General features: G+C 43.1%; 1 long non-coding RNA gene across 1 annotated transcript in view; it reads right to left on the minus strand.

The window, feature by feature from the left end:
* Positions 1-6,640: 6,640 nt before the first annotated feature.
* The window catches only part of LOC136310125 (uncharacterized), a 54,904-nt gene continuing 38,989 nt past the window's right edge, over positions 6,641-22,555 (minus strand). The window contains exons 3-4 of the long non-coding RNA XR_010726512.1: positions 8,398-8,521; positions 6,641-6,819 (exon numbers count right to left, since the gene is read on the minus strand). This is a non-coding gene — a long non-coding RNA (uncharacterized lncRNA). The remainder of the gene's footprint in view (positions 6,820-8,397; positions 8,522-22,555) is intronic.

Here is a 22,555-nt window from a genome sequence, read left to right on the forward strand (position 1 = left end):
TGTGGAATACAAGACGTACTTAAAGAACACTGGCTCTCAGGAGGCCAAATGGCCAGTCACCCCGGACCCCTGCCGGTCCAGCCCTGGATGGCACCAAGCAATAGCCAAGGGCCCTTTGAGCACTGACCATCCGAGCAAAAGCTCCCATTGCTTCTGGGGCCTCACTGGGCTACTGAGTCACCTGAGGGGCTTGTTCACAGCACAGATATTTGCCTGGGTGGGTGGCTCAGTGGAGAACACCTTGTCCTGGCGCACTACAGGTCATGGGTTTGAACCCCATCAGGTCGTGAACCGGAAGCAATTAATGAGTGCACACAACTGAATGGAACAGCTAAGTGGAACAATGAGTTGATGCTTCTCTATTTCCCTCTGTCTCTCGGTTTCTCTGCCTCCCCCCCCCCCCAGGCATTCGGGAAGCACCAGAAAAGGCTCTGCTCCAGAGACGACACAAAGGCTTCTTTTGCTCATATGTTTCCCTGCCAATCCATCTTCCCTTCTTTGCAGTAGCTGCAACAGGGACTTGATTTCTGTACAAGGTCGTGTCAATTATGATATGGAAGTACCATCCTTACAGAGAGCAGGGGGGACTTGCAAGTATATAAATAGCGGAAGTCCCTGGAAACAACTGCAGACCGCTGACCTGCCGGACATTCCCGACGGGCTCGAGGGTGGCTTGGAGCCTCCAGACCGTCATTGTGATTGAACCAGCGTGGGCAGCTCGTGAGGGGAGCGGTCCTCAAAGCCTTCCCAGCCTCCCAGCTCCCCTTCCTGGGCCTGAAATTCGTTTTCCCAGGGAGCGGAAATGCTTTCCGTGGCTGAGTCCCATCCTATGCCTTTGATTTACAGAAGCCTCCCCTCAAATAAATATGAGTTGATTACTAGGTCACAGACTCTTAGAGAGCTCTCCAAAGCCTTCGAGGGGAAGGGGGAGAAACTGGAACGATATTTGAAAAACAATCCTGGTTGTTTGCCTGTCATTCTTCCTGGGCTGAGACTCTGATTATGTCGTGGCTCCTTGCCATCACCCTATGAGGTACACAGGGCTTTCGAAGCTAATTTTTGCAGATAAAGGGAGGAGACCAAGGGACATGAGGAAAAACACCCCAGATTACCCGGCTGGGCCCATGGTAGCTTCCTCCCAGGTCTCTGACCCAGATCTCCAAATCCCTGGGCTTATACCACATTGCCTCCCAGTCATAAATATTTTAGAAAAGCCGGCCAGGATGTAAGAAAGTTCAGAGATTTTTTGTTCCAGTCATTGAGCCATGGAAACTGCGTTTACAGAGTCACTAATTCAGTCTGACAGCGTCTTGTCATCTGCAGAATCTCAGCAGGAAGAGTGAGGGAGAGCTGTCCATTTCAAGGATGGCTAGCCCCGCAGAGCTGCCAAAATGACCATTCTGGGGCATCTCAGAGCTCTGCTAGACACACACGCACACGTGCACACACAGGAACTCAGCAGACCGACACATACACAGACACACACATGCAGACCCCCTCTCCCTCTCCGGTGGAAAAACCAAACATGACATGGTTTATCAGTAGATTGATTGTAATGGCCAATCCACTTCCAAGACAGTCACACCTAGTCATTACGTCGTACTTGTGTGTGTGTGTGTGTGTGTGTGTGTGTGTGTGTGGTATGCGTACTTATGCTTTGCTTATCTGTTTGTAATGGCTTTCGTTTCAAGATGCTGCCTGCGGCGCTTCCTGTTTGCGCTGCACATGAGCAGCGAGCGAGGGCTTGCTGACCCGAATCAGCACCGTGCACCGCTGCGTGCACATGCCAGCTCACCCGTGAACAGTAGAGATGCTCGTGGGCTTTTTCCCAGCAGTCCAGCTGGGCAGCAACTGCTCATCACCTCCCGGGAGCCAGAGAAACTTCAGTAGCAACCTCAGGCAGGCACCCCTAAACGATGGACAAGGCAGAACCCATGCCCCGAGCACTTCCGTTCTGTGCACGGGACAGGAGCACGTGTGGTTGGAGAACCTACTCCGCGCCACGCCCTTGGCTTGCATTATTTCCTTCTGTGCTCATGACAGCCCACATGGTGTATACTCCAGCCTACAGTGGAGAACACAGGCTCACAGAGAGGAGACAGAAGAAATAATTCCCCACTGGTGCAGTAAGGACTAGAAAGAACAGGCCGGCAGATGCTGTACTGGAACTCGGAGGAAAGATTTGGTCTGTGTGCCGGAAAACACCTCCTGGGCAAGTCATATTTAAGCTGGACCCAGAGGATGACTGAGGTTTAGTGAGGGTGCAAGGCGGAGAGAGGGCAGGAAACAGCAGTCTGGGAGAAAGACTGGGTAGTGTGAATGACTTGTGACAGACTGGAGCATGGGAGGCACTGAAGAAAGGCTGGGGAGAGATCATCAGTGGATGAGGTAAGGAGGGGAACTGGGAGATTGACAAGGAGAGCAGGGGCCGGACTGGCGTGGGCCTTGGATGTTGAAGGCTTTGGACCATTCTGTGATATTACAGAGTTAAAGGGTTTTGGAAGATGACACCTGGAATAGCAGGACCTTGTATAACATTCTTCCTATGGGAAAATATTCCAAGTTTTACAGAGGTCAATTTTCCAAGGAACTCTTGAAACACAAGCAACCGATAATAGCTAAGATGTAGAGCGGCTCTGCCAATTGTGTTGCTTCTCCTTTTTGTACCTACCCATCTATCCTCTTATCTACAGTGTAACTCCTTGACTTCAAGGACATCATGTTTTTTTTGAGAACCTCCTCTCCCTACTCAATGATTTACTATAAACAACTTTGATGATGCCTCTACTTGAAAGTAAAAAAGATAAGGCATCTGTACTGAATAAAAATAAATACAATATTCCATCCAGGCTTAACATACCGCAGAATAGATTTTCTTACACTGCATGTCAAATCACGCTTCCCTCAGAAAAGGTGTAACAGGAGATTAAGGAGACTGGTTTCCATCCTGTGCAGACAAAGGTCCATCGGATAACAGCCGCATCATGCGCACAGGAATACGTCCATCACTCTGTGATATGCCAAGAAGGAGTGAACACCCTGCCCCATCTTTAAAATTGCAGCGGTGGTTGAACAGGGATACATTAGGATGCAAGTGTTAGGAACTCAACTTGAAGTAGCTTAAGAACAAAGCTGGTTTACGGCAGGTTCACGGTCTGATGAGGTAGGATCTGAATGAAGATGGTAGCCCCTTCCCAGGAGGAAGGAGACGTTCTCTGGACAAAAAGCTAATGTCCACGGAAGGTGTCTACTATTTCAACGTGGAGGCATGTTCTATGATGTTATCAGAAGAATGGAATATAGTAAAAAACAAACAAAAAAAACCCCCATGACTTTTGGGGATTGAGCTAAATTGAGTTGGAACCTCTTGTCTGCAATTTATTAGTGCTGAGACCTCAGCAAATAAAATAACGTATATTCTCTGAACTTGTTTTTCTTCAGCTGATAAAAATGACCGTTTAAAGATTTAATGAGAGTGTGTATAAAAGAACACAGCGCAGTGCCAGAGGTTTCCCAAGCGCTTAGTCAGTTAGTCCCATTCGTTAGGGAATGACGGTTAATCAGCTGTAGTAAATGACCCAGTATGTGTAAAGCACGAGGACAGTGCCTGACGCATGATGAGTGCTCAATAAATGTTAGCTGCAGGTATCATCATTTTGGTGATTATTTCCATCCCCCCATAGGAATGCCCCTAAATAAATCCAGCAGTATGGCTCCCATACTGCTCCCCTTCCTGGGGGAAAAGCACACGAGAACACAGCGACCTTTTTCTCTCTGTCCTCTTTTCATCTTAAGGCTAGGAACTGCTTTTCCTCTGCAGCACCCAACGGACTCTGGACACTTAGTCAATACTAATTAATGATGTTGGGTGTTGATGTGCCAGCTCTTTGACACTGAAAAATTTTATGCCAACAAAGCCAAGGTAGAATTAAGCAGCCGTGCTGGAATCTTATCTGAGACACAATCACGACTTACTTCTGTCATATCCCCCACACATTTCATGACACTTAATTAGTCCGCTTTTGTTGCCTTTACACTAATTGTATTGATGTGCCTTCGGAAGTCTCTTCAGGAATAATCCTCCCTCATTTTTCTCTCCTGGAGCTGCGGATATTGCAAGACCCAGACATTCCCTAAACTAGGGCCTGAATATAATTTGTGGCAAAGAGAGCGCAGAGAAAGCCCAGGCTTTCATGCTCCATGAGGTATCTCAGGGCTTTATTTATTCTGCTAGCGTGCCTGTCATGATTGGTTGTCAAAGAAAACCTTCCTAGCATCATAGAAGGATGGCGTGGACATGATTCCAATGGAGGGGCTTCTCAGGTGGAAGACCACACTTTTTCTTGAAGATCACACTTTTCTTGATGGATGTGGGATACATCATCATAATCTCTCATCTACTGGTCAGTGTAGTGTCTTGATCAAATAACAACAACAACAAAACAGGAGGAGCAGCCAGCACTTAGTAAGAGCTTATGAAAGAGTGGCCTTATTCTAAGCACGTCACAGAAGTTAGTTTTCCCAAGAACTCTCTGAGGCTGTTATTATCATTATTCCCACTGTACAGACAGGGACACTGCAACACAAAGAAGTTACAAAACTCACCAAAGGTCACCCAACCTTTCCAGTATCAGTAGTCTGTGATAGCAGATGCTCAATAAATACTTATTAATATTGTTATTTTTATTTCTCTAAAGTGTGCTTTAAAGTTTTCTCAGAAAGAAAAGAAACAAGGATGTCACATGGTGTTGTTACAGACTTTATCTCATTTAGTTTTTTAATAACCCTGCAGAGTAGATGCCATGTCCCATTTTAACAGATAAGAATCATAGAAGTAAAGAATTTCCTTAAGGCCCTGGCCGGTTGGCTCAGCGGTAGAGCGTTGGCCTGGTGTGTGGGGGACCCGAGTTCGATTCCCGGCCAGGGCACATAGGAGAAGCACCCATTTGCTTCTCCACCCCCACCCCCTCCTTCCTCTCTGTCTCTCTCTTCCCCTCCCGCAGCCAAGGCTCCATTGGAGCAAAGATGGCCCGGGCGCTGGGGATGGCTCCTTGGCCTCTGCCCCAGGCGCTAGAGTGGCTCTGGTCGCAACAGAGTGATGCCCCGGAGGAGCAGAGCATCGCCCCCTGGTGGGCAGAGCGTCGCCCCTGGTGGGCGTGCCGGGTGGATCCCGGTCGGGCGCATGCGGGAGTCTGTCTGACTGTCTCTCCCCATTTCCAGCTTCAGAAAAATACAAAAGAAAAAAAAAAAAGAATTTCCTTAAGATTACACAGCTAGGAAAGGGGGGAGAGGGAGATGGGATGTGAATGCTCGTTAAGCTGTCTGACCCAAAGGCCAGGATTCCTGTGCTTCTCAGAGCTGCCAGCTTTGCTCCACGGGCGAAACTGTTGAGTCATTTCTGTACATTTTCCACAGCACCGTCCTTTTGAGGTATATTTACAAGATTAAATAGATATTTGTATATACGTGCACATTGCCAATGGTTACTGTACTGTGTGACTACCGTCCAAAAGACCCAGGCATGCCTCAAAATCAGAAAAGCAACTCCTTTCCAAGAGGAACCACCATTGTAGCCTCATACAACAATACCAATCACACAATGCTTTACACGTTTACCTTATACTTGCATTCAGTGATTAAATGCATGTGAACTGTTTGAAAGAATACTGATCATGGCTACGCAATGAAGCCCTGTAACCCCCACCCCGAGTTGGCAAACACATCTATGAGCCAGAAGAATGGAGCACCCCAGCTCCACAGGGACAGAGCTCCTGTGCTCAGGGCCCTGCCCGACCTGACCCTCTCTCCACACGGCCTCATCTGGCTGCCTCATTTGTGTAACAAACCAGTATATGTAAATAAGTGTTTCCCTGAACTCTGTGAGCCATGCTAGCAAACCATCAAACACAAGGAGGTGGTCGTGGGAACCTCGATTTATAGCCAGTTTTTCCAAAGTACAAGTAGCAAGCTGGCACCGGATGGTTGGCATCTGAAGGGGGCACTCCTGTGGGACTGAGCCCTTCACCTGTGGGGTCAGATGCTAACTCCAAGAGGAGAGTGTCAAAACTGAATCAACCTGCAGGGTACCCAGCTGGTGGCACAGAACTGCTTAGTGTGGAAACCCTCCAGATATGGCGTCACAGTGCTGTACGGGAGGTTTGAGAGGAAAGACCAGTGTGCTTTTCCTCCAGAGGTGTTAAATCCCAAGTCCTGAGAAAGTGCCCCTAGTCAATGAACCCTTGCTCTTCTAGTCTACCGTCCCTGTCCCCTTCATCAATCACCTTCAAAGTTTATTCCTCCTACCAGCACATTTTCCCAAGTCACCGCGGGTGAAATCTTTAGTCGCTGAGCTGCTATCTGCAATATTGACTGCCCATGTCCCACTTATCAATGAGAAAGACATTTTCTCTGCCTCCTGGGTGACTGTTTTCTTAAACCGCTCTCATTAGCACTGTCAGCCCAGGTCCTCCAAGAGGCACGTGCCAAACTGGGATTAGATATGCAAATAACGTATTGGGTGGGGGAAATGTCTGTGTGGGCAGAGCCGAGTGAAGCTGGGAGGTCCGTCAGACTGTGACATAGATCTGACCCTGGTGGAAGGACAGCAGGAAGGAAGGAGGTGGAGTGAAAGAGCCTAAGACTGCAGGGCAGTTCTAAGATGGTCTGACAAGGCCAATGGCGAGTCCTTGAGTCGAAGTTGCCCATCAGAGAAGTTCCATGACTGCCAGGAATGGGCCTGCCTTGCTGTTCCTGCTGCTCTCTGCACCTGGGTAGTGTGGCCGCGGCACGAGCACACTGAGGACCTGGCAACAATGCTCCCTGTAGTCAAAAAGGAGGAGGGCACATTTTTCATGGCTGTGTAACCACCTATTACATATTAATGCCAAAATAAAATTTAAATGCGACCCACTCTTGTCTTTAGACATAATTAGAAATGTACAGGAATAGAGGGGACAGAGGAACATGTTAAGGACACTACCGGGATACAATCAGCACAGTTTAGACCAGGGTTCCCCAAACTACAGCCGTGGGCCGCATGCGGCCCCCTGAGGCCATTTATCCGCCCCCTCCGCACTTCCAGAAGGGGCACCTCTTTCATTGGTGGTCAGTGAGAGGAGCACATTGACCATCTCATTAGCCAAAAGCAGGCCCATAGTTCCCACTGAAATACTGGTCAGTTTGTTGATTTAAATTTACTTGTTTTTTATTTTAAATATTGTATTTATTTCCATTTTGTTTTTTTACTTTAAAATAAGATATGTGCAGTGTGCATAGGGATTTGTTCATAGTATTTTTTATAGTCTGGCCCTCCAATGGTCTGAGGGACAGTGAACTGGCCCCCTGTGTAAAAAGTTTGGGGACCCCTGGTTTAGATTGTAGGGAAGCCTATAGGACTGGTGGCTCAGCTTCTTGGTTCTCATGACTGTTAGCTACATAGTAAATTTTCTCAAATGTGGTTGCCATAAAACAATTTGTTATTGTGTTTCATGGTTCTGTAGGTAATAGCACTGGGCTGGGTCTTTCTCAATTAGGGCCTTTTGTGAATTTACAGATGGTGGCTAGGGCTAGAATCATCTGATCTTTTCAACTGACTGGACATTTAACAGAGTTTGCTCACATGCTGATAGTCAATGCTGGCTTTGGCCTGGGCACTTAGCTAGGCCTGTTGGAGACTTATACATGAGTTATCTATGTCAGTGATCCCCAACCCCTGAGCCACGGACCAGTACCAGTCCATGGGCCATTTGGTACTGGTCCACAGAGAAAGAATAAATAACTTACATTATTTCCATTTTATTTATATTTAAGTCTGAATGATATTTTATTTTTAAAAATGACCAGATTCCCTGTTACATCTGTCTAAGACTCACTCTTGACGCTTGTCTCGGTCACGTGATACATTTATCCGTCCCACCCTAAAGGCTGGTCTGTGAAAATATTTTCTGACATTAAACGGGTTCGTGGCCCAAAAAAGGTTGGGGACCACTGCTCTATGTGGCTTGGGCTTCTCATAGCAAAGGGTAGTTGGGCTCCATGAGGCAGGGGGAAGGTGGAAGGTTTATAATGATTTTGTTTCAAAAGCCTTAGGAAGACATGTATGCCACATTCTATTGGTCAAGCTAGTCACTTAAGTCAGCCCAGACTCAGTCTCTTAATATACGAGCAGCATGCAGAGAGGGAAGAAATTGATGGGGACTATCTTTGGAGACTATCACATTCTTCTCCCCTCCTCCCCCAAATTACAAGAAAACGTGAGACAGAGGAGGAATATGCACATTAAAAGAGGTTAGAAGGGATGCATTAATCAACTGCATCGTATATAGATCTCTTTGGGACCCCAAGCGACACCGACGAACTTTTAAAGCGGTTAGTTTGTGATCCGCTCACTTCCTTTACCTGGGAGATGCTCTCAAGGGAAAAGAAGAGTCCAAAGATCCAGCCTGGCCTGTGGTGGCGCCGTGGATAGAGCGCCAGCCTGGAACACTCAGGGCGCTGGTTTGAAACTCTGGCTTTGCCCAGCCTAGGAAGCAAGCAATGAACAGCTCAAGTGAAGCAACTATGAGTCAGTAATTCTCGCTCCTCCCACTCTCTCTCCTCTCCTCTCTCTGTAAAATCAGTAAATAAGATCTAAAAAAAAAAAGTCAAGAGATCCAGTCTAATATCCTTGCCAAAATGACATCCGGATGAATTAATCAATGATGCACACGAGGGGGAGGGTCTTTCTGTATGGAGTGCTCTTTCCTGCATGTCCCCGAGGAAGTTATTTCTTACAGTGAATAAACCTAGATGCATGGCTTTCTGGACAATATCACATAAGCTGAAAATGGAGATTTATCATATTCTAAACACTCCCTAGGGTGAAAATTTCTATACCTAACTTCGAGACTCTGTCTTCCTTAGGCCAGAGATAGCCTATATTTAGTTATATAAAGAGGTGTAAAATATGTATAAAAACATAAAATATGTACATTAACTGGATATTTATTAATATTAAGGAATTGTTAGTTATTGTAGGATTTTGGAAGGGTGACAGTGGTATTGTTATGCTTTAAAATATATTCATATAGAAGTATTAACAGATGAAATTATTTGATGTCTGGGATTAACTTTAAAATAATCAGAGTATGAGAGGGAGTATGGGGTTATAGTAGACAGCAGAGGAGGTAAGATGGGCCATGATAACCTGTAAACTGGCTAAAAATTCATAGAGGTTCATTATACTAGTCTCCCTAGTGTTGTATACAGAATACAATAAATTTGAAATTTTCCATAAAAAAGAGATTTTAAAAGCACTAAGAATAAAATTTAAAGCAAAAAATAATATACTTGAGATGTCACAATGGTGAATATATGTACGTAAAATATTTTAACAATCACATATGAAAATATAACCATACCTAGAGAAAAAGAACATAGTTTATGAACAAAAAGTTGATTAAAAAATCTACGTAAATAGACATTAGCATAGCAATATGATATCAAGTCTGTCTATACAATTGGCAGAGTCAAAACACATTGAAAGAAAAGTACTTTAAAGGGTGCAGAAAAATGAACGCCCACCTGGACTACTGGTGGTAGCCTAAGGTTTAAAATCTTCTGAAGACTATTTTTGTAGCATATTTACCAAAAGTCTTAAAATTTCACCCTACTACTCAACCGAGAACTTCAAATTCCACAAATCTATCCTAAAACTACAAACATAGGTACGTGCAAACATTTAGGTACAAATATGTGCGATAAGTCATTACTTAAAATAGCATTTAAAAATAATATAATAATTCTAATTGTAATAAAGTCATTTTAAAGAGCAGGAAGATAGGCATGCAAACATGAACAAAACCAAGCCAAACCAAACAAAAAAAGGCGACTTGCATATCCAACAACAGAAAAAAGTTAAATAAATTGTATATATACAGATATAAATACACATTATTATTCAGCCATTAAATGAGACTATGTGATGACAAGGAAGGCTATTCATGGCAATTAGGTGGAGAAAGCAAACTGAGACAGGGCACCACCAGAATTCTTTGTGTTTATTTGTGTAGATCTGCAGAAGCACAGAAAATGGACCAGGATAAGCACTAGACGGAGGGTGGCTTACGGATGATTGTAATCTTCTTTTCATGCATCTATATTTCCTGAATGCTCTGTAATGACCCTGTATTACTTTCATAAAATTAAAAAAAAATTCTCTGTTGAATCAACAATCCACTTGTAGGAATCTTTCCTAAGAAAATAATCAGAGGTGTGCTCAAAGATTGGTTAGAGTGGTCACTGCAACATTGCTGATAGGGAATTCATAAATAATCCAGTTATCCCACAGTAAGAGAATGATTAATAAATTACGGTATTGAGAATATAAATATTTCACATTTTCCTAGGGAAATGCTGATTATTCTGCAATCACAGTAACAATTACCACTGTACCCAGTTTTATTTTTTATTTATTTTTTGACAGAGAAAGAGTCTGAAAGAGAGACAGATAAGGACAGACAGACAGGAAGGGAGATAGATGAGAAGAATCAATTCTTCGTTGCAACTCCTTAGTTGTTCATTGATTGCTTCCTCATATGTGCCTTGACAGGGGGGTGTTGTCCAGCTGAGCCAGTGAACCCTTGCTGAAGCCAGTGACCTTGGGCTTCAAGCCAGCGGCCTTTGGGCTCAAGCCAGTGACCATGGGTCATGTCTATGATCCCACACTCAAGTCAACGACCTGCACTCAAGCCGGCGACCTCGGGGTTTTGAACCTGGGTCCTCCACATCTGAATTCAAAGCTCTATCCACTGCGCCACCCCCTGGTCAGGCTGTACCTAGTTTTAAATCCTTCCTATCAATCAATGCAACTTGTTCTAGTGAACATGCCTTGGCAAACCAACAAATAACTGACAGTCTCTTTCGTTCCAAAGTCAGCCAGTCAGGAATGGAGTTAGTCCAATAAATACACTTCTCAAAGCCAACCAATCAACAGCAATCTCACTAGAATAACCACATTTCTGGAGTTGATGTCAACCTACATTTGCCCCTGAAAATCTGCCAATCCCTGAACTTCACACTTCCCAGGAACTCTATATTTAAGCATCAGTCTGTACCGCTTAATGAGCTGTGGCTGGCCAGTATATCTCTCCCTTACTGCAGTAAGCAATAAATTTAGCTCTGTGTGTGTATGTGTGTGTGTGTGTGCTTGTGCGCACATGTGTGTCTGTATCTGGGTATAGACACACTTAGGGAGCACACATACACATATAGAAACATGAAATATACACTCATTAAAATTTTATTTTCAAGGACTATATGACAAATAAAAGTATTCAAAACATATTATATGAAAAAGCTGAGAGGAGTTGGGGAAAAAAAAAAAGAAAAAGCTGAATACAAAACTGTGTATTCTATGATCCTAATCAGAGACAGAGAAAGAAAGGAAGGGGTGTAGGGGTGTGGAGAGAGAGAAATTGAAAAGAAAATAAACCAAAATGTTAAAAGTGATTACATCTGGAATTTGAGTATGTGGGTGATTTTTATCTTCTTCATTTATTTATTTATTTTCCAAAAAATCTGTGGTGACCATTTATCACTTCTATAATGAGGGAGGAAGACTTTCTAAAAAAAAAAATTTTGATTTATCATTATAGCACTAAACCAGTTTATTTCAAACACCATCTGGAAAGTTTAGGACCTCCTTCTGAGTCCTTGTTTGACTCCTTTGTGGGGGAAGCACGCCATGGTATGAACCCGAAGGCCTACATTCAACAAATACTGTTGTGTGCTTCTATGCCCCAGACACCAAGTTAGGCACTCAGATACTTAAGAGAGTGGTCAGACTTCTCTGAAAATCACATGGAAGAGGACATTTTCATAAATCGCACTGAGCATTTTAAATTGTGTTTTTGCCTTCAAACATATTCAACCGCTTATTATACTGCTCACAAAAGTTAGGGGATATTTCAAAATGAATATGAAGCTATAAAATATCCCCTAATATTTGTGAGCAGTATATTAGTGGGGACCATCAATGTAGCAAGTAAATACAAGAAGTACAGGTGTTTGGGTATTTGTTAGGCAGGACGGCATATGATGAAATATAGAACAATAAAAATAAAAAAAATAGGAACAACCTGGGCTAGGTCTTGAAGAGTGGAAAATAAATTTAAATTTCTCCTGCTATCTTTTTCTTTATTTTGAAAAGAGAGAGAGAGCATTAGCTGCTTCTTCTCTTAATACAAATTATGTCAGTGTCCTAACTGCATTTGATTAAGTCATATCTCTAGTGCTGAGAACGTGGAAAGCCACACTGGAGCCTACTGGTCTCCATTTCCTAATTCATGCAAGCAGTTCCTAAATGAGTAAGAAATGATGATTGAATATTGTGAACAGACACAATAGTTAATCTCGTATGAATAGGCAGTAGGAGTGAAATGTGTTTGTCTTGCGTTTGCCAGAAAGGTTTTCCTGATCAAACACTGAGAGAGGATTTTCTCCATTTTCTGCCTGCTGACAATGCATCACTGATCGTTTGACTTAATGAGGTTCTTTGATTTAATAAAATAGAAAAAGGCAGTGAGCCATTCCCCAAAATGACTTGAAAGAAATATTTGGCAAAAATAATTGCGGTTCAGAGATTACTGGTACAAAGAACTCTATCAATTTCTACCACACCAGACCATGGCCACGTGCTCCATGTTTCCTGCTGATTTTAGAATTTACCCCGTTTGCTGCCCAAGTGGCAGCAACTCCCCTTAATACAGGTCATTCTTCATAAACTATGAGGTGCGACAGAATTAATCAAAATTTTCAGTGGATAAGCAGTAAATGGAGAGTCTGTACAACCCTTAATAACAATACCTTACCTTTGTGAAATCTGCCAGAGTTGACTTAGTGCTTTCACAGACAATTACCTCATTCAATTCTTTCTAACCCTGTAAGCTGGAGACTGTTCTGGCTTTACAGCTGAGAAAAACTGAGGTTCACTGGACTTAAGTGAGTTTCCCAAGGCCTCACTGTGAGTTAATGGTAGAATTCAGACCCAGGTTTGGTGCTCTATCCAGCCTACCTGAACCACCACAGTTATAAAGAGAATTCAGCCTGACCGGTGGTGGATAGAGCATCAACCTGGGACACTGAGGTCCCATGTTTGAGACCCCGAGGTTGCCAGCTTGAGCACAGGGTTGCCAGCTTGAGCAAGGGGTCACTGACTCGCTTGGGCTCCCACCCCCACCCCCTTCAAAGCACATATGCAAAGCAATCAATGAACAACTAAAAGTGCCCCAACTCTGAGTTGATGCCTCTCATCTCTCTCCCTTCCTGTCTCTATCTCTCGATCACTTAAAACAAACAAACAAACAAAAACAACGTAAAAGGAGCATTCAGATCTGAGTTACTGAGCACCTGAGACCTGCCTCTTGTTAGCAGGGGACATGAGGCACATCAGTCAACCTCTGTGAACTATTGTTTTCTCATTTGTAAAACAGAGATCATTATGCCAGTTATCAATTTATTATCTTTCCGCTCCAAATCCACTTTTATTGCCATGCTTTGTGATGCTGGAGCTGGGCCCAGTATCACAATATAAATGTTTCTCCTTTCCCGGCTGGTTCAGTGTCAACTTTTGTCAGTAGTGAGTGCGGCAGGAACACTGAGGGAGGCAGGGGTTCCAGTATCCAGTCTTCGTCTTTTCTTCTTGCTCCTGTGGCATGGCGGCACACGGCATGCATGCATACAGGACAACCAGGGGCACTCAGACTCCTGCCAGTTTTGCTGGCACTGCTGTGAGAGGCCCATGGTTCCTGGCTCACCAACCTCAGCCCATCGGCTGGTAACCAGTTCTGGCCTGGAGCAACTCAGCAAACTGCTGCACCACCTGGTGGGCCAGAGACACCGCTGGCTACCCATCCCCACCACGAGGTCTGAGTCCCAGCCTACCTCCCAAATTTGTTCTTTCCTTGGGTCCTCTCCCTGGCCCCAGGGTATTCTTCAGAGTTCTCTTATCTCCTCCTTGATGCTAATGCCCTATTAGCACTTAATAAGTCTTTATATTACATTACTTTCCTATTCCAATTTCTCATGGTATTTCTGGCTCCTGATGGGACTCTGGCTGATACTGGTTTTCAGTACTTTATAGGGTTATGATGGTGCTCAAATAAGCTAATGTACGCGAAAGCGCTTTAAAATTTGCAAGGCTTTGGCAAATTGTTGCATTTATGTCTCATCAGTGTCTCATCCTTCCGATATCCGTGCTATCTTGGTCCCCCCACACCACGAGTCTGGTCTTAGTCATAGCCCAATGGCGCATCCACGCATGTGATACCCACGAAAGCTTGATGTGCTTTGTATGTTGGAGCTTGTCCTGGAAGCCGCCATGGGAAGAAGCCCAATCCAGCCCCCGTGAGGGTGGACAACCATATGGAATGCACCTGCATGGGGGAACCTAACGAGACAGACCCACAGGCGCTCGACTAGGATGTCGCGTTTATTGCCAGCTCGCATACACGCATGCGCACACACTCACTTTCCTTCCCGTTCCTCTTCATCTCCGCACGAACAAGGAGAATAAGATATGAGACCAGGAAAAAGCTCAGGACAGGGAAAAGAACCAGAGACTAGCAGCTACGGGCTGGAGCTCTACAAAGAGGATGACACGAAGCCCCAAGGTTGAAAACCTAAATCAGGTTAACGAAACTAAGTAGTTGGCTATATAACGTCTACGTTTGCGTAAGTGTGCCTTACGATGTTCGCACATGACAAAATCACCTTACGGTGCATTTCTCAGAATGTATCCTCATCGTTAAGCAATGCATGGTGGCACTATCAATAAAATATTACTTTGTACATTAGTTCATTAAAGATGCATTATTTTGATCTTCCTTCATCAGGAATCATTGGAATGCCAAGACTATAAATACTCTTAACTAAAGAGAGGGCAGAGTTTCTTGGAAGCCTACCAGAGTATCGTGCGGAGAGCAAGGGCAGGCAATGTAGCTAGGTCTCATGAAGAACTGCACCTGAGAACTAGAAAGTCATAAAAACTCAAGGCCTCTTTTCTCCTCTCCTCCTCCAAGTACATTTGTTTGTTTTGTTTAAAATCTCTACTTTTCATTGCTAATTATTAATTGCTAACTCCCTCATTACTGTGGGGTTTTGTTGGGCAGACCCAACTTCCGGCCACAGGGGTAGGGTAGGCACATCTCCCAGAGGAGCCAATCACAGCCCGGCATCTCCCTGGCCTCGGTGATTGGATCCAGCTCAGTTATGTGATCCCAGCTGAGTCCATCAGAGTCCTCCTGACCTTTCTGCCATAGATCAGAGTTCTCCTTCCTGAAGAAGCTCCTACATTAATTGAGTAGATGTGTCGCGGAGCTCTGTGGCCATTATGCCTGACACAGGAAACAGGGCTTATTGAGAGATGAGAAGAGAAACAACCTAATGACATAATTGGAGTCCTCAGATCCACCAGTTACCCAAAGCCTTGGGTCTCTTACATCCTTGAGCTCTGGGCCAGTGCTTAAGCTTGGGAAACTTTTCAGAGTTTACCTAACTTTGCTCAGCTGTCCAAAGACTGTCTGTTTCTCGTAGGAGCCAAAATTCCCAAAGGGAAGAGGAATTATGAGGAATGACTATGGAGGAGTCATTTTAGGTCCTCAGAAAAAAGAAAGATTTTTTAAAAAAAAGTAAAACTATTTTTTTGTGTGTGTGACGAGACAGAGAGAGACAGAGAGAGGGAAAGTTAGGGAGAGAGATGAGAAGCATCAATTCTTCGTTGCGACACCTTAGTTGTTCATTGATTGCTTTCTCAAATGTGCCCTGACCAGGGGGCTACAGCAGACCAAGTGACCCCTTGCTCAAACCAGCAACCTTGGGCTCAAGCTGGTGAGCCTTGCTCAAACCAGATGAGCCCGTGCTCAATCTGGCAACCTCGGGATTTCGAACTTGGTCCTCCGCATCCCAGTTTGACACTCTATCCACTGTGCCACCACCTGGTCAGGCTAAAGCTATTTTTTTTTAAAGAGACCTTACCAATTTAAAAGATTTCCAATTTGAAAGTACCTTTTACATTCCAGTTGTATTAGTTTACTAGGGCTTGAAACAACACAGTTATTATCTTACAGTCTGGACGTCAGAAGTAACTAACCATGAGCAGGCTGCATTCCTTCTGCAGGCCCTAGGGGAAAAACTTCTCCCTTGACTTTTCCAGTTACTAGGAACCATCTGCATTCCTTCGCTCATGGCTGCCTTCTAGAAATGTCATCACTCCAACCCCCACTTTCAACATCACCTCTCCTTTTTTCAGTTTGGTCTTCCTCTTATAAGGATCTTTGAGATTACACTGGGTCCACCCAGATAATCCAAAATAATCTCCACATCTCACATGCAACTTAATCACACCTGCAAAATCCCTTTGCCATGGAAGGTTCAAATTCACAGGTTCCAGGGGTTAGGACACGGACATCCTTAGGGAGGACATTATTTAGCCGATCATTGAACCAGTATACTCATTCATTTAAAAACAACAACAACAACAACAAAAACCCTGTATTGCCCAAATAATATTGTAAAAACAATGAGAAATCTGAAGTCACCCATTTAAAGAAAACGTTTGTCTTCTAAGCAAAAGAATCTCTATCTCAGATGTTTGTCATTCCGCTTTACCCTGGTCAGGGCCTATTTGCTTCTTCTGTAGAATTTATATTGCTCATACTTTTTTTTATTATGTTATTTTATTGTGCTTTCTATATTTATTTGACTAACCAGTATAGCCTCTACTCAGCAGAAAAGTGCTCCCATGGTATTGCCCAGCTCTGGTGATACTGGCAGTTGTCTCATGATACAGTCTGCCTCTCATGATAGTAGCTGCCTGTAGCTATATTTGGCCACATCCAACCTCCTCTCATGGTAGTGCCAGAGCGGTTACCAACGATGCTGGCATGCCTCTTGCCATACAGCCAGACTGTTGACATAGTACCTACCTGTCGCGACATTCCTGCCTGTGGCGATATTGGCTGGCCACATAGCTGCTGGTCACAATATTTCTAGGCTTTACTTTTTGATTCATGAATTTATAAGATTGTGTTTAAATATATTATGTATGTACAAGTTGCAAGAGGAAGGGCTATCAAAATTGAATTTTGTCAACATCTTGCTGCTTTTAGGTTCCTGTAATTGGTAATGCAGATCCTCAGAGCCCCATCGGAGCTGCACCTAACCACCTGCATTGACTGAGTCATAAAATCAATGTGTATCATTAAATGGCTTTTCCATGTCTAGCTGCCTTGCATGCCTCCAAGGTTATATTTCTTCCTTTTCTTCCTTAAAAAAGAAAAAAAAATTGGAGCCCTTTTGTGAAATTTCCTGAGTTTGTAATGCTCCTCTGACCCAAACCTTTAGGTAAAACCTTATCCTTGTTTCAAACACAAAACTTCTAACAAAATCCTTTTCCTTAAACTGAAATCAACACACCATTAAACTGAAATGAACACACCCCAGCCTGAACTTGACTTTGACTTTGAACTTGATCTTGACTTTGAACTCAAGCTCAACCCTGAACCTGAGTTTGATCTTGAACTTGACTTCGAGCTTGAACTTGACTTTTGAGCTTGAACTTGACTTTGAACTTGAACTTGATCCTGAACTTTACCATTAAGGGTCTCATTCTAGTTCAGGTTCATATTCAGGTTCTCATTCACGCTCAAGTTCACGTTCACATTTTGTTGTTAGTTTTTAAAAAAAAAAATTTTCAATTTATTTTTATTTTTACTTTTATTTTTTAAGTGAGAGGAGGGGAGATAGAGACAGACTCCTGAATGTGCCCTGACCAGATCCACCTGGCAACCCTTGTCTGGGGCTGATGCTCGAACCAATCAAACCACTGGCAACAAGAAGAGAGGAGAGAGAGAAGGGGGGAGAGGGAGGAGAAGAGAAGCAGATAGTCACTTCTCATGTGTGCCCTGACTGAGGATCAAACCTGGGATGTCCACGTGCTGGGCTGATGCTATTACCTACTGAATCAACCAGCCAGGGCAATTTTTATTTTTAATTTATTGTGTTGACATGGTTTCAAGTGTCCCACTCAATACAACACCCTCAACCTCCCACATTGTGCCCCCTATGACCCATGTAGAGTCTCTTTCCATTCCCATTTCACCTCCTTTGACCCTCACCCCCTGTTTCCATCCCCCCTCTCCCTCTGGGACTTGCTACCCCGTTGTCTGTATCTGTGTGCTATGTATATATAATTTGGCTAATCCCTTCCCCTTCTTTGACCTTATCCCCTCTTCCCCCTTCCCTCTGATAGCTGCTTTTCCCTGTGACCCTCCTCAGTTTCTATTTTATTCCTCAGTTTATTGTGTTCATTAGATTCCACATATAAGTGAGATCATATGCTATTTGTCTTTCTCTGCCTGGCTTATTTCATAGTATTTCCTTACAATCCTTTGTATTTCTGAGTTGTCAGTTGTTACTTCTCCTCTTTCATTTCTAATCTTATTTATTTGGGTTCTCTCTCTCTCTCTCTCTCTTTTTATGAGTCTGGTTAAAGGTTCATCAATCTTGTTCACCTTTTCAAAGAACCAGCTCTTGGTTTCATTGATCTTTTGTATTTTTTTTTTAGCCTCTATCTCATTTATTTCCGCTTTGATCTTTATTATTTCTTTCCTTTTCTTTCCTCTGGGCTTTATTTGTTGTTCTTTTTTTAGTTCTCTTAGGTGCAGGGTTAGATTGTTTAGTTGAGCTCTTTCTTGCTTCCTAAGGAACGCCTGTGGTGCTATGAACCCCCCTCCCAGGACTGCTTTCACTGTGTCCCGGAGATTTGGGGTTGTTGTATGCTCATTCTCATTTGTTTCAAGGAAATTTTTGATTTCCTCCTTGATCTCACTGTTAACCCTTTTGTTATTTAATACCATGCTATTTAGTCTCCAAGTGTTTGAATGTGTTTCAGTTTTTCTATTGTAGTGGATTTCTAGTTTCATGCAAGTTTGGTCACAGAAGATGCCCAGGCTGATGCCACGCAGAGGGGACTGCTCCACCCAGAAAAGATGGTGACTGCAGTATTGGAGAATGACACAGCACAGGGGTTCCGGTGGCCGTCTCCCACTGTCTCTTCCTGGGTCGCCAATTTCATATTCTCTTCACTCAACCCTAGTCCTCTCAGCCCTCCCTCCCTGGGGCTCCAGGTAAGTGGCTGCCAATGAGATTTTTTGCGGGGGCCCTTTAAGACACTGCCTAGATCTCTGAGAACTCCCATCTCTTTCTGGCAGACAGAAACCTCGCCTCTTTTCACTGCCAAATACTATGTGAGTACCTCTTATAGGCTCTGGTGCTCTAGGCTGGGGTGCCTGGCCTGGGGCTCAGGACCGTCCCCGCTCAGGGCGAACCTCACTGCAGTGAGAGTTTCTCTGAGCCCTCGGCCTCCCCTGGCTCCTGGGAGCAGGATAGCCCTTGATTATCGACTCCTCTTTATTTGGTCCAAAGATGATTGTTCTTAAATTTAGTTATAACTCCAATTTGGTCCTGGGAAGCTATAGTTGGAATGTCCGTATCTACTCCATTGCCATCTTGGAAACATATTTTAGTTTCTTTTTTGAGAGAGACAAGAAGGGAGAAAAAGGAAAAGCATCAACTTATAGTTGCTACACTTTAGTTCATTGATTGCTTCTGATACATACCTTGACCAGGGGATGCAGCCTGGACAGTGACCCCTTGCTCAAGCCAGCGACCTTGGGCTTTAAACCAGTGACCTACAGGCTCAAACTAGCAACCACCGGATCATGCCAATGTACCTCAGTGTCCCAGGTTGACGGTCTATCCACTGTGACACCATTGGTCAGGCTATTTTATTAATTTGTTTATTTACTTATTTTTATTTTATTGATTTTAGGAGAGAGGAAGGGAGAGAGAGAGAGAAAGAGACAGAGACAGAAACATTGATCTGTTTCTGTATGTGCCCTGACTGGGGATCGAACCAGCAACCTCTGCATATCGGAATGATGCTCTAACCAACCAAGCTATCTGGCCAGGGTGCTCATACTTTTTATAATATACTCATTTTAATTTTTACATTGCCTACCGGACAGTGTAGAAAAGCGAAACAAAGAGAAGACAGAAAGCTTCGAGCAAGATGTAGGATAGAAGGTGGACAAAAATATAAAAGTAGCCTTGTAGCATTACTTCAGAAAGGGAGGCCAAAAAACAAAAGGAGAAAAGTGAGACACACCAAAGATATTTGCCATCCTCATAAAATGGAACTTGAGGGAGAGGAAGGCATAACCTCTGCCTCGGAGGAGGCTGTGGGCTGAGGAAGCCTTTTTTCATTTGACCACATTGCCAAACAATACAGAGTAAGTGAGTGTTTTTTAGAGTAAATGGCAAAGGGGATTGATTTTTACATTACTTTTAAATCATAAAATGCCACAATTGTAACATCATTTTGGGTAGTCATCCGGTACTATACCAGGAACCTTGTTGGAGGAAAATAAAATCCAGGAAGACACTTAATGAGAAGCACGAATAAATGCATGTCTCTGTTGTACTGAAGTTGTCTATTCTCCTTAGTAATTGAGTTTTTATCCTAGTGAGGAATTATTTATGAAAGGTGAACATTGGAAAGTCTGGCCTGGAAGTCTAGCAGAGAATAATGACATTTTATAAGTTTGATAAAACCACATACAAAGAGATGCCTGGTTGAGAGCAAACTTCAAGATTTTCTTTAACTTTGATGATTGAAAGCTTTAAAAAGTCCCAATTGATTTCTCTAAGCAGGTTGTGTTTCACACAAAAGGCAGAGGTTTGAGTTCAATACACATTTTCCACATTTATGTCAGTGTTTTTTCCTCTTTAATGGAAACTGAATCACTTTTTGGGTGAATTATCTGAAAACCAATTTGCCAAATGTCAATTCACAGAAATTCAATTCATCCAATGACAATTTACCAAGTGACCAAGTTTCTAAATTTATCAAATTTTTTGATATATCAAAATACTTGTTTTTTTTATTAATTCAATATTCTTGCTTTTTTTAAAAAATAAATTTTTATTAATGTTAATGGGATGACATTAATAAATCAGGGTACATATATTCAAAGAAAACATGTCTAGGTTATCTTGTCATTAAATTATGTTGCATACCCCTTGCCCATAGTCAGATTGTCCTCCGTCACCCTCTATCTAGTTCTCTGTGCCCCTCCCCCTCCCCCTAACTCTCTCCCTCCCTCCCTCCTATGTCCTCCCTCTCCCCACCCCTAGTAACCACCACACTCTTTTCCATGTCTCTTAGTCTCGTTTTTATGTTCCACCAATGTATGGAATCATGTAGTTTTTGTTTTTTTCTGATTTACTTATTTCACTCCGTATAATGTTATCAAGATCCCACCATTTTGCTGTAAATGATCCGATGTCATCATTTCTTATGGCTGAGTAGTATTCCATAGTGTATATGTGCCACATCTTCTTTATCCAGTCTTCTATTGAAGGGCTTTTTGGTTGTTTCCATGTCTTGGCCACTGTGAACAGTGCTGCAATGAACATGGGGCTACATGTGTCTTTACATATCAATGTTTCTGAGGTTTGGGGGTATATACCCAGTAGAGGGATTGCTGGGTCATAAGGTAGTTCTATTTGCAGTTTTTTGAGGAACCACCATACTTTCCTCCATAATGGTTGTACTACTTTACAGTCCCACCAACAGTGGATGAGAGTTCCCTTTTCTCCGCAGCCTCTCCAACATTTGCTATTACCCATCTTGTTGATAATAGCTAATCTAACAGGGGTGAGGTGGTATCTCATTGTAGTTTTGATTTGCATTTCTCTAATAACTAATGAAGATGAGCATCTTTTCATATATCTGTTGGCCATTTGTATTTCTTCCTGGGAGAAGTGTCTGTTCATGTCCTCTTCCCATTTTTTTATTGGATTGTTTGTTTGTTTGTTGTTGAGTTTTATGAGTTCTTTGTAAATTTTGGATATTAGGCCCTTATCTGAGCTGTTGTTTGAAAATATCATTTCCCATTTAGTTGGCTGTCTGTTTATTTTGATATCAGTTTCTCTTGCTGAGCAAAAACTTTTTATTCTGATGTAGTCCCATTCATTTATCTTTGCCTTCACTTCTCTTGCCATTGGAGTCAAGTTCATAAAATGTTCTTTAAAACCCAGGTCCATGAGTTTAGTACCTATGTCTTCTTCTATGTACTTTATTGTTTCAGGTCTTATATTTAGGTCTTTGATCCATTTTGAATTAATTTTAGTACACGGGGACAGGCTGTAGTCGAGTTTCATTCTTTTGCATGTGGCTTTCCAGTTTTCCCAACACCATTTGTTGAAGAGGCTTTCTTTTCTCCATTGTGTGTTGTTGGCCCCTTTATCAAAGATTATTTGACCATATATATGTGGTTTTATTTCTGGGCTTTCTATTCTGTTCCATTGGTCTGAGTGTCTATTTTTCTGCCAGTACCATGCTGTTTTGATTATCGTGGCTCTATAATATAGTTTAAAGTCAGGTATTGTAATGCCCCCAGCTTCATTCTTTTTCCTTAGGATTGCTTTGGCTATTCGGGGTTTTTTATAGTTCCAT

Source organism: Saccopteryx bilineata, chromosome 7, assembly GCF_036850765.1.
Source record: "Saccopteryx bilineata isolate mSacBil1 chromosome 7, mSacBil1_pri_phased_curated, whole genome shotgun sequence".
Taxonomy (NCBI): domain Eukaryota; kingdom Metazoa; phylum Chordata; class Mammalia; order Chiroptera; family Emballonuridae; genus Saccopteryx; species Saccopteryx bilineata.